This window comes from Ammospiza caudacuta, chromosome 7 (genome assembly GCF_027887145.1).
Source record: "Ammospiza caudacuta isolate bAmmCau1 chromosome 7, bAmmCau1.pri, whole genome shotgun sequence".
Taxonomy (NCBI): domain Eukaryota; kingdom Metazoa; phylum Chordata; class Aves; order Passeriformes; family Passerellidae; genus Ammospiza; species Ammospiza caudacuta.
The window spans coordinates 1,311,973-1,323,936 of NC_080599.1; the positions used below are offsets into that span (position 1 = coordinate 1,311,973).

Below are 11,964 nucleotides of genomic sequence, written 5' to 3' on the forward strand. Positions count from 1 at the left end.
AACCCTGGGACCCAAGTCCCATGTTTTGAAAGTCCCATATTCCCCCAGGAATTTCCCATTTCCCAAGGAAAATGTTGGAGCTTTGGGCCTGCTGTGGCTTGCTGGCTTTGGAAAGAGGAGAGATGCTAGCCAGACTGGAAATTCAAGATAACCAAGGCTGGAGGCACTGCCAAAACATTTCAGAGGAGGGAAAACTTTTTTTTCCAAAGCACTGTTACAAGCTTGAAATAAATGTGCAGACTGTTAGATAAAGACAGAGATAAAAATAGGCCTGTTATTAAATACCTCTTCTTTAATGAGGTTCATCCTTCTAAACAGCCACGCGAAGGTTATTGGAGCTATTGCAGAAAATCCAGCCTACTTGCACATAAAAACCAGAGCAAGGTATTCCTCATCACCCAGCACACATTTGAGCACCTCTCAGCAGCTCACAGGCTCACAGCATCCCCAGCTTGGCAGGGAGGAGATAAAAGCAAGGAATGAGAGATGTCTTCCCTGGGAAACAGTCTCTCTTCCTTCAAAGCACTTTTCCCCCACCAAACAATGTACATTTAACCATGGGAATGGTTCCACTGCTGATGTCTGCTGCTATTACACCACCAGCAGCCTGAACATCATTAAAGTGAAGTTTGAAATTATTCTGAATGCTGCAGCTTAACCTCCTCCTGTTGCACTAAAACTACTGCTTGACTCTCAGCACCTCATCCCCTGGTTTATGGCCACTCCTGACCACCTGGAATACCCTGCAGGGCTCAGAACTCCACAAACCACTAGCAGGAGTCATGGCTTGGCTCATGAAAACACAGCCCTGCACCCTTGTTTTGGCAGTGCCCACAGCCTAGCCCATGGCTCTGTGTTACAGAAGCTCAGATTTTATTCTGGCTGCTCAGAAGCACAGTTAGTTTTTGGCAGAAGGAGCATCCCTGCAAAAGTCTTTTGTAGCCAGTTTGAAACCAGTAACATCATGGCCAGTAAGAGACAGGACTGACCTGACACACCAAAAACCCACCCCAAGCCTGCTCTGCTACTTAACCTGAGCAAGCATTGTAGGGCTTTTCCTCACCACACCAGTGCTGCCAGGACACTGCCACTTCTGGAAATGACAGAAGAGAAGTTTTACCTGCATTTGGGGAGCAAAAGCTGGCTCCCAATTCATGGAATTGGGGGTCCCAATTCTGTACAGAAATGCTGAAACCAAGCTGCAGGGCAGGACATTTGTGCTGTGATTCCCTGCCCAGAGCTGGCATCCTTCAAACACATCCTCCTGCTGGAGCAGGGGGCTGGGAACCCCTGTCTGATCACTGTCCCAGCATCTCCTGAGCCCCAATCCTGTCCTTTCACCAACAGCTGGAGGGAAACACCACTGTCCCTCTTACCCAGACCAGGACCAGGGCATGGAGGGTGTGCTTGGTGAGCCCCATCTGCCTGGCACTGCCCCACACACCAGGCAGGAGCAGCACCTGGAGCTTCAGCCCTGGCACTTCTGCCAAGGACTTGGAATTAGGCAGAAGTGTTAGGGACACTGTGCCTCCTGTGGTGTGAAGATGAGGGGCAAAGGGAAGCTCACATTGGTAGGAAGCTGAGAGAGGAACTCATGAAGACAGCTGACATTAAAAAGGACAGCCATGAGATACATTTAGGAGATGAAAAGCCTCAGCTCTGCAGAGGGACCTGGCCAGGCTGGAGCCATGGGCCCAGGACAATGGGATGAGGTTCACCAAGGCCAAGGGCCACGTCCTGCCCTGGGCTCACAACCACCCCAAATTCCTGGCTGTGCCCTGCCCCTGATCCCCACAGCCTGTCCTGGTTCCTTCATCCCTGCATTGCCAGGGACTCTCTGGGACAAGGGAGCTCTGCTCTGGCTGTGGAGGGAGGCACAGGTGCCACCACTGGAGTGGGAACTAGAAGTCACCATGTTTGTGTCCCTTGGGAGTCTGGAACTGGTGGGACTCAGAGGTACAGGAAGTTTCTCTTCATGGCCAACGGTCCATGGCTGAACAGGATACAATTCGATAACAATCACGCTCTTCCCTGAGCTATGTGCAATGTCCCAGCAGTGTCTGACATGTCCACCATCCACAATAATTTCCATAATAAAGTTAATTTTAGAAAAATATGGTTCTGTGATAGATATAAACACAGTGAAGTTCTTGTCTCAGGATGCCCATCCTGGATTGGGGGCCAAACAGCCTGAAAAATTCCTGATTTGCAAAGCTTTCAGTGGTGGATGGAGAATGGGGTCAGGCTGTTCTTGGTGTTGAGGAAATTCTGAAAGCAGCCTGACTCATTTCATCTCCTCCTGTCCTGGCTGATCTCCCCTCTTTCCCCTTCCACCCATTGGCTTTTCTCTCCCACCAGCCCCCCGGTGAAGAGCCTGGCTCTGTGTTCTCCATCCCCTCCTCGCTGGCACTGCCAGGCTGGGATGAGGAGCCCCTCAGCCTTCCCTGCTCCAGGCTGGACAAGCCCAGCTCCTTCAGCCTCTGCTCACAGCCCAAGGGCTCCAGCCCCACCTTGGAGGCCCTTCCCAGACCCTGCTTCAGCTGCCAGACATCTTTCCTGCCCTGGGGAACTCAACCCAGGCCCCAGTGACCTGGATAATCCCTGTCCTTGATGTCCTGGTCACACAGCCCTGGCCCATTGTCTCCTGTCAGGCTCTGGGGTGGATCCTGTGGAACATCCTTTGGTGGAGGCTGTGGCTCCAGGTGGGCTGGAGGGATCCCGGGGGACAGGGACCCCGCTGAGCATGAACAGCATTGGACTTGTTGGGAGAAACTGTGAGGGGGAGCTGGGGCAGAGTGACCAACCCAGTGACCTGACATAGCCCTAATGGGATGTCACACAGCCCCTCTGGGATGTCACACAGCCCCTCTGGGATGTCACAGCCTGCTCTGGGATGTCACAGCCCATTCTCTAATGTCACACAACTGGTCTCTGATATCACAGCCAACTCTGTGATGTCATATTCTGCTCTGTGATGTCAGACCTCTGCCCTGTGGTGTCACAGTCTGCTCTGTGATGATGTCTATGATGTCATACCTGCTCAATAACCTTACATACTGCACTCTGTGATGTCATAGCCCACTCTGTGACCTCATCTAACCAGATGATAAATTGTCTACACTAGGTGAGCTGACACCTGGAGCTTGTTCTCCAAAATTCCAGGCCTATGGAAGCCACACAATGCCCATTGTGTGAGAAGGGGAACTGGAAGTTCACCAGCCTGAGTGTCCTGCCAGCTCAGCCAGGCCCACTGGAACATTGGGGTCCATGACCACCAGGGACCACCAGAGAGACCCCCAGGACAGAAGAATGCATGCAAAAGGGGAGGGGAAATATGTTAATGATTTCAGGGAAATTATATCATATGTTTAGTCCGGGACAATCAATGAATATGTGTGCAAAATACAGAATATAAACAGAAACTTTCCTGTACTCAGTCTGCATAGCTTTAGGAGGAGCTCTCCCCCATGCATCCAGCTGAATAAAGAATGCTGCTTCTAAAGGCTAGGTTGGGGTTAAGGAGTTTTTTGTTTTACCAAATTTTTGGTAACACTCCCACTCCCAAGGAAGGCTCAGTCTCCTGCTGTTCACAAACAGAGAAGGGCTGGTGCCAGATGTGGGGCTCAGAGGTTGCCTGGAGCACAGTGACCATGAAGTAATCAAGTTTTCCATGTTCTGGGAAAGAAGGAGGGGCAGCAACAAAACTGCTACACTGGAATTAGGAAGGGCAGACTTTGGCTTATTTAGGATGCAGATTTGGGGAGTACTGAAGCAGGCACTGATTTTTTTTAAGGAAAACATCCCTTAAAAACAAAGGGGTCCAGGAAGGATGGACACAGTTCAAGGAAGTAATATTATGGGGGAAGGAGCAGCCTGTCCCAGTGTGGCAAAAGATGAGCTAGTGAGGAAAATTACTGGCCTGGCTGGCCATGGAGATTTTCTGGGAACTCAAGGGTAACAAGAGGTGCATCAGGTTTGGACAGAAGGTCAAGCAGCTTAGGAAATGTTTAAGGATGTTGTGAAGTCGTGCAGAAAAGAAGTTAAGAGGTGAAAGCTCAATTAGAGCTTAACCTGACCACTTCAGTGAAAAAAAAATAGATAATGTTTCCACAATTAAATTAATAGCAAAATATGGGATAAGGAGAACCTCTACTCTTTATTGGATGCAGTGGGGAATATAGTAACTAAAGATAAGGAGAAGGCAGAGCTACTTAACATCTTGTTTCTCTCAATTTTCAATATTAGGACAGGCTGTCCTCAGGACAAGTGCTCTGCTGAGCTGGTAGATGGGCACAGGGAGCAGAACAGCCCCTGTAATCCAGGAGGAAGCAGTTGGTGACCTAATGAGCCACTCAGATTCTCACAGGTGTATGGGATTGCATGGGATCCATCCCAGGGGGATGAGGGAGCTGTGGATGAGCTCCCCAAGCTGCTCTCCATCATTTGCCATCAGTGCTGGCTCAGCAGGGAGGGCCCAGAGGACTGGAGGTGCCAATGTGAGCCCATCCCCAAGAAGGGCTGGAAGGAGGAGCTGGGGAACTCCAGCCCTGTCAGCCTGCCCTGGGTGCCCAGCAAGGTTATGGAACAGATCACCTTGAGTGCCATCAACAGCATGCCCACAGGATGGCTGAGGGGTCAGAGCCAGCCAGCGTGGATTTCAATGTCTGCATGGAATGGTCTGGATGAGGGGATTGTGTCCAACATCAGCAAATCTGCAGATGACACCAAACTGGGTGTGAGTTTGGATCTGATAGAGGATGGAGGTTGGAGGGCTCTGCACAGGGCCCTGGACAGGCTGGATCCAGGTGTGGTTTAACAAAGATGTGTGATCCAACAAGGTGAGGTTTAACAAGTCCAAGTGCCGGGTCCTGCACTTTGGCCGCAACAACACCTGCAGCACTACAGGCTGGGGACAGAGTGGCTGTAGAGCAGCCAGGCAGAAAGGGACCTGGGGGCACTGATGGACAGCAGGCTGGACATGAGCCAGCAGTGTGCTCAGGTGGGCAAGAAGGCCAATGGCTCCTGGCCTGGATCAGGAATGGTGTGGCCAGCAGGACCAGGGCAGGGATTCTTCCCCTGTGCTCAGCACTGCTTGGGCAGCACCTCGAGTGCTTTGTCTAGTTCTGGGTCCCCTGGGGTGGGGAATTAGAAGAAATTTGTATCAGGAAGAGTAAAGAAAGCAAAGGTGAAGCCAAGGAAATGCTCAGGGCAGTTTGGGGGTGGCTGCCAGGAAGCCCTGGCTCTGAGCAACAGCGTCTGCAGTGGGACAGGAAACTCCCAGCTGATGGGAACAAACTTTCTGGCTGACTGCAGAGGCCAGGACAAAGCTGAGTGGTTTCCCTGGTGTCCCCCAGCCCTTGCTGGCCCCAGGGGTTGATGGCATTTTTGTTCCCTCAGGTTCATGTCCCCACAGCAACAGCATGGGGGTGCTTCCCCTGCTGTGTGCAAGGCAAACAGGGGCTGCTGAGCCAGTGCTGCTGTGTCTGTGCCTGCAAGGATGGGGCACCTGTGTGAGCTGGGGGAGAGGCCAGGGCTGCAGAGGGGGGATGTTGTTGGCAGCTCCATGAGGACGCTCTGGGATGCTGCCCTGGGCTGTCCAGCACATTGGGGATGGATCAGCCCCTGCTATGCTGCTCCTTCCCATCTCCCCCAGATGCACCAGCTGCTGCTGTCCTCAGCTGCCATGGCAACCCTCAGGACAAAGCGGTGCCAGGGCTGTTCCAGGTACAATTGCAGTGACGCTCGTTGGTGCCACCAGGTGCCATGGCAATGGCCACGGGGACCCATTCCTTGGTTTGATGCCATGGCAACCAATGCCCGGCCCCGTTGCGATGGCTGGTGGCCATGGGAAGCTGCCCTGGCCCCTTGCTCAGGGCTGGTGTCAGTGCCCAGAGCCAGAGGGGATCCCTTGCTGGGGGCTGTGCCAGGGCCACATGCCCTGTGCCGCGCTGGCCGCTCTGGCACCAGGAACCAGCAGCCACCGGCACTGCCAGGGCAAAAGGCCAGGTCAGCCAGACAGAAAGGGGCAGGGCTGGGCACTGTTTCCATGGCAACCGGCAGTGGGGGGGACACCTGGGTCACCTGGCCTGGCAGTTGCCATGGAAACCCCTGGCAGGGACTGAGGGCACAGCCCCTGGCACTGAGACACTGCTGGGCCGGGTGCTGAGCACAGGGCTGAGCACGCAGAGATGGTTTTGTTCTTGCTGAGCTGCAGCACAGCCAAGGCCTGTCCTGCCCCTCGTCCAGCCACGCTGGGGAGGGGCTGGGGCTGCGGGGGAGCTGGGCAGGGACACAGCCAGGACAGGGGACCCCAACTGACCCGGGCATAGCCCAGAGCAGAGCACATCATGCTCAGGGTGTGAAGGGGGGGAACAGGGAGGAAGGGGGGAATTTTGGAGGGAGGGCTTTTGCCTTCCCAGGGAACACTTAGGCAAGAGGGGGCCCTGTATCACCAGTGGGCAGGGACACTACCAAAGACACAGACACCAACTTAAGGAATTGTGTCATTTATATCATGCACGGCTGCAGAGATTTACAAAAGGATAAGCTCAGCAAAGCACATCATCATTAGCAAAGAATTACAAAAGAAGCTCAGCAATCCATCATAAGCCATCATTACATTTTGATGACCAATCCCTTGGTGAAACACCAGAGGTGTGTGTGGCAGACAAAGATTCTGGCTGACTATCAAGGTACACCTTACAGACATCAGTAGTACTTTAGTGACACCGTTCTCCATTCTTTTTTCTCAATCTCATTCCAATTAGGAACAAGAATTCTGTTGCCAATGGAGCTGGCACCTTTTTAATTCCAGAATAATGCCCCAAGGCCCTTTGCTGTTCAGCTTTACCATGCTGTCTGTGGCTAACAAGGCCTGGGGGGGCCCTTTCCACTCTGGCTGGAAGGGGCCGGGTCCCAGTCTCTGAGGGGCACCCAGGCTCCTGGATGGAATTCCTGTGCAAGTCCCTCTGGGTCACAGCAGCTTTCCCATGGAGCCCTGTGGATCAGAGCATTTTCCACAGGGGCCCTTGGGGCAAACAGGGAGATCTGGTCTGGCAGGATGTGTAAAACAATCTCCTGTCAGATCTACTTCTTCTCACACAGAATCCTTGGCTGCAGGGACACATTCCCATTGTTCCTGCCCAGGTTTCAGGACTCAGAGTTGTCTTTCCCAGGAGCTGCTCCTTCAGCTGCCTCGGGAGGGCCATTTGGCCTCCGGACCCACACTCTGGCTCCATTATTAGGACTGCTGCATCCAAACCCTTTATCTCCACAAACGGTGGTGACTGGAGCTGGATCTCCTTTTTTCACAATCGTTCTTAAAATTGCAAGATCAATAATTGTGCTACCCTGTCATGGGGTTGAATAATCCAATCTTGTTCATTATTGTTTACAGAATTACTGTAATTTCTCCTTGATATTCTGCATCAATTCCTCCTGCCATGACAGGAACACTTTGCAAGGCCAAGCTCCAAGGGAGCAGGTACCAAAGCAAAGTGTCCTGGAGGAATCTGAATTCCTGTTTAAGAATTGACAGCTCTCATTTGCTTTGAATTTTTCTTAATGAATTCCAATGCATGAAGGCCCAGCCCTGCAGCCTCTGGGCTGGCCCTGCCAGGGGCCATCACAGCCAGAACAATTTCCCAGGCAGACCAAGTCTCACTGCCCATGGTTGGATTTGCAAATTGGGGGCAGCTGTGCACAGCCAGGGGTTTCCATTTCCCCAGTGGGCCATTGTAAGGGCATGGAGCACATCTGGGAGATGGGTTCTCCATGGGCAAAGGTTCCCATCTCCTCATTTTTCCAACTGCTCTTTTAACAACCCCTTCATCCATGCAACCAATCCTGCAGCTTGTGCATAGTCTGGTACATGAAAAACCCTGCAGGCTTAATCACTGTATTTTTCACAGGAAGAGACAAAGCACTCTGCATCACAGTATCAGCACACCCTGTAAAAATAGCCAATTTCATCTCTTTCTCCTTTTTCCGTTGTATACAATCTCACAAAGTTGAGTACTGAAATTAGGGTCCTGGCCAATCCTGTTCTGTAGGGTATTTAGTGTTGCATCCCTGAGCAGCCAAAGATACCAAATTAGTGTTGTCAGCATTTCACATTATTACTGTCAATATTTTACATTATTCTTATTTTACATGTACATATTGATATAGAAATATAGATACAGATACGCAGATATAGAAATATATCTATAAAAATCTATAAATATAAACATGAAGGTCTTATTATCCTATAAATACGTATATACTTATTTATTATAATGATATTTCACTGGCACAAGTGCATCTAAGCTCAAGATTAAAACCTTCTTCTGTTGTTCCATGTGGGAGCATTCCAACAATAATTGCTCCTCCTGAAGGTGCTGTTTCCTATATGCTCTCAGCAAATTCAGCTTTGTCTGCCCAAACCCACAAGGTCTTTTCCTATTCCATATGCAATTTTTGGATGCATTTGAAGCCATCCAGGGGTGCAGCTTCTTTTACCCAACTGCCCCACTGCTCCCATGGGGTTCTGACCTCAGCCCACTCCAGAGCCCGGGAACTCCAGGGAAGGGCTTCCCAGCTGGGAATTTCTGATGGGACTGATTCCTCACATTTACATTGAACAAGTGAAATTTTATTGCCATCTAGCCAGACTGTGCCAGTTTTGTTTGGCCAGTGGGCAAAGTCAGCACCAAAGACACAGACACCAACTGAAGGAATCAGTGTCATTTCCTGCAGTTCAGGGAAGCAAAGAATCACAAAAGGAGCAGCTCAGCAATGCACCCAACCATCCCCACCAAAGATTGCCTTCAGAGATTAAGAAAGATCCAGCAGCATTTACCCTCAGCCTTTACCATCCCCCAGACCCACACAGCAGCTGGGGAAGCTGTCACAGCCAAGGGCTGCAGAGCCACTCCTGGGCACTGGGAATTCCTGCAGGTGCCTCCAGCCCCAGGTGAGGCTCCAACCCCGCTGGGAGAGGGCCCAGCTCTGACAGTGCTGAATGAACAAACTGGCAGCACTGCTAGTGTGGCAACATCTGTTTTCATCCTCCTCTTGGGTCCCTCCCAAAGCCTGGCCAGGGCTCAAGGAGGAACCAAGGGAGGTGACTTTGACCATACAGCCTCAAATAAGGCCAGATGTCAGATTTCATGGCCTTGTCTGGCTTCTAAATACACAAAGGTCAATACATGTTTCACTGATGAGTGGCTACATCTATCACAGTGCTAATGACCATGCATATTTCATCAGGGAGCAGATACAAAGATAACCTTTGCTTGGAAGGTTCATCCAGAGGCCACCTTTGGCTCAGGGCCTGCTGTCCAGGCCTCACTCAGGGCTGGTGTCCAGGCCTTGGCACTTGAGGGACGTGGTTTACTGCTGGGCTTGGCACTGCTGGGTGCCCGGCTGCACTGGGTGAGCTCAGAGGGCTTTTCCAAAAGAAAGGATTCTGTGATTCCATTATTATATCCACTGCATTCAGCTGGGGCTATTTTAGCAGCATTACTTTGCTCCAAAAGTTCCCTCTTGCCCAGCTCCTGTGGCCTGAGGCTTCAGCTCCTTCAGCTCCTGGTGCTGAGCTGCTCATGCTGAATGAGACGGCTCGGAGAGAAGAACACAGTCCATGCTATTCCTTCTGGGACACGGAGAGGGGAGGCTGTGCAAACAGGAGCATTGTTTGCTGTGGCCTCCTCTCTGCCCTTCACACCTTTCAGCGCCTTGAACCAGCCAAGAGCTTTCTCCAAGAGTGCAATGGAGCAGCTGTTCCTGCTCCAGGCCTGGCTCTCTCCAGTCTCTGCCCTTGCCTGCTTCTGTCCCTCTTGCTGTGCCCTCTGTTCCCCCAGGGCTCGCTGGCTGCTGCCCAGGACTGTGGCACTGGCACAGATCCAGTGCTCCAGAGCCTCCTTTCTGTGCCCTTGGGGCTGCCTGGGCACAGCAGCCTTTTCCATCTGGAAGCTCCCCATGCACAGGGAGTGCCCAGCTCCGTTCCTTGCACAGCCTCCAGGAGCCCAGGGCTGCCATCTCCAGTCCCTTCTTGCCCTGGGGGCTCCCAGGTGCCTCAGGCTGCTGTGACACCGCTGCACACAGGAGGGAAGAGGGGCAGGGGCTGTGCTCAAAGTCAGCTCCATCTACTGCTGCTGCTGCTGTGGGGTCATTTGTGCAGCCCTGGCCCAGAGTCAGGGATCAGATCCTGCCAGTCTCTTCCAGCCCTGGCTGCTCCGAGTTTGGGCCTTGGAGCCTCAGGTGGCCAAAGGCAGCTGCTGCTGGTCCCTCTGTGTGCCCGTGTTCAGCAGTGCTGCTCCATCAGTCTGTGCCCAGCAATGGGGAAAAGCCTCAGCCCTGCAGGGCCAGGAGCTGCCGGGCTCTGCCTGAGCAGCTCAGCCAGCAGGAAGGGAGCTGCTCCACACGGGAACCAGGAGCAAAGGACATTCTTTTTGTAGGACATGTTTTCTATTGAAAGGAAAAAAAAGGAAAAAGTAATCAAAAACTATATAAAATGTGAAAGATAAAAAAAAAAACCCAAGTGTGCAGTGAAAAATCATCTCTAACTTTGAATTAAGAGGCAACTGATCTTTTGAAAGAGAACTCAGTTATTTACTTTGTAAATGTGCTGATGGCATGGATCCATCTTACTGACCTCAGCAGTCTTTTTAAAGTTTTTGGGGATTTATTCCAATATTGTTATTTTAAATTGTGGTCGAGGCAAGAGGAAATTGATTTGTGCCCTTCCAGCTCCAAGCAGGACTGGGAATGGAAACTCTGTCAAACCCCAAATCCTTTACAAGACGACCTTCCTTCTCAGCCTGGGAATGAGCGGAACATTTCCATTGAAACTTTCAGGGATTTCTCAGAGTCACAAAGTCCCACTGACAGCTTTTTGCTCTGGTGTGGAAGTGCAGAAGGGCAATTCTCCATCCACCAGCTCCAGATTGCACTGCCTCAAGAGCACGGCCCACTCGCCAGCTTTGGCCCACTCATGGCACTTCTAGAGGAGGAAGAAAGTGCAATTGCACAATTCCAGCCAATCAAGAAGGAAGAATGGGACACACAAAACACCCTGTACAGATCCAGGCGTTCAGCTGGGACTGTGGAGAGTTCGGGTCCTTGCCAGTTGGATGTGTGTCCCCAGCTGCAATCTCTGGGCCTGCAGCAGGGTCTCACTCACCTGCCAAAGCAGAAAGCTCAGGCGCTGTGCTCACAATGGGCTCGTCTGATGCAGAGCTGTCAGAGCAATGTGAGGGCAGAGCCAGCCCAGCTGGGCCCAGGGCTGAGCTCCAGCAGAGCCCTGGCAGAGCCCAGAGCAGCCTCAGCACCCGCAGAGCCCGGCTGCAAGGGGAGAAAGCAGAAACCTCCTGTCAGCTGAGGGCTCCTGTGCCCTTGTGCCAAGGCCTGCGGTGCCCAGGCCATGCTGCCTTTGGCAGCAGAGCAGGAGGGCAGGACACGTGCCAAGCCTGCAGCCAGCCAGGGCACATCCAGCCCTCAGCAGCTGCCCAGAGCCAAAAAGCAGCTGGGCAGCTGACTGAAGAATTCATTCCATCTTCCCCAGCAAAGGGGGAACCTTTGGTGCCCAGCTGTGCCATGCCCAGATCTGGGAGCAACCCCCTGCCTTTAGACTCACCTGCAAACTGGACCTGGAGTCTGGCTTTGAAGAAGGTGCCAGAATCCAAGTCCATCATCTTCAGCTGGCCAGGCCAAGGAAGAGATTATCATCCTTGAGGTTGTCCTTAGTGTCTCCAGCACCAGCCCCATTTGGAACAGCTTCTCCAGGGGCTCCTTCTCCTTCCCTGGGGTCAGACCAGGCTGTCAGGGCTCTGCCCAGGGCCCCAGCCATCCATGAACAGGACAAACAAAACCAGGGGGATGGTGGCCACCAGTGCTTGTCACACCGGGTCTCCAGCTCAGCTCCAGCCCAAGAGCTGCATGTTCCCTTCTGCTGACCCCTGCTCAGAGCTACAGGCAGGACAA

General features: G+C 52.3%; 1 pseudogene; it reads left to right on the forward strand.

Annotated features, from left to right (window-relative positions):
* The window catches only part of LOC131560146 (zinc finger protein 420-like), a 255,280-nt pseudogene that overhangs the window by 60,710 nt on the left and 182,606 nt on the right, over positions 1-11,964 (forward strand).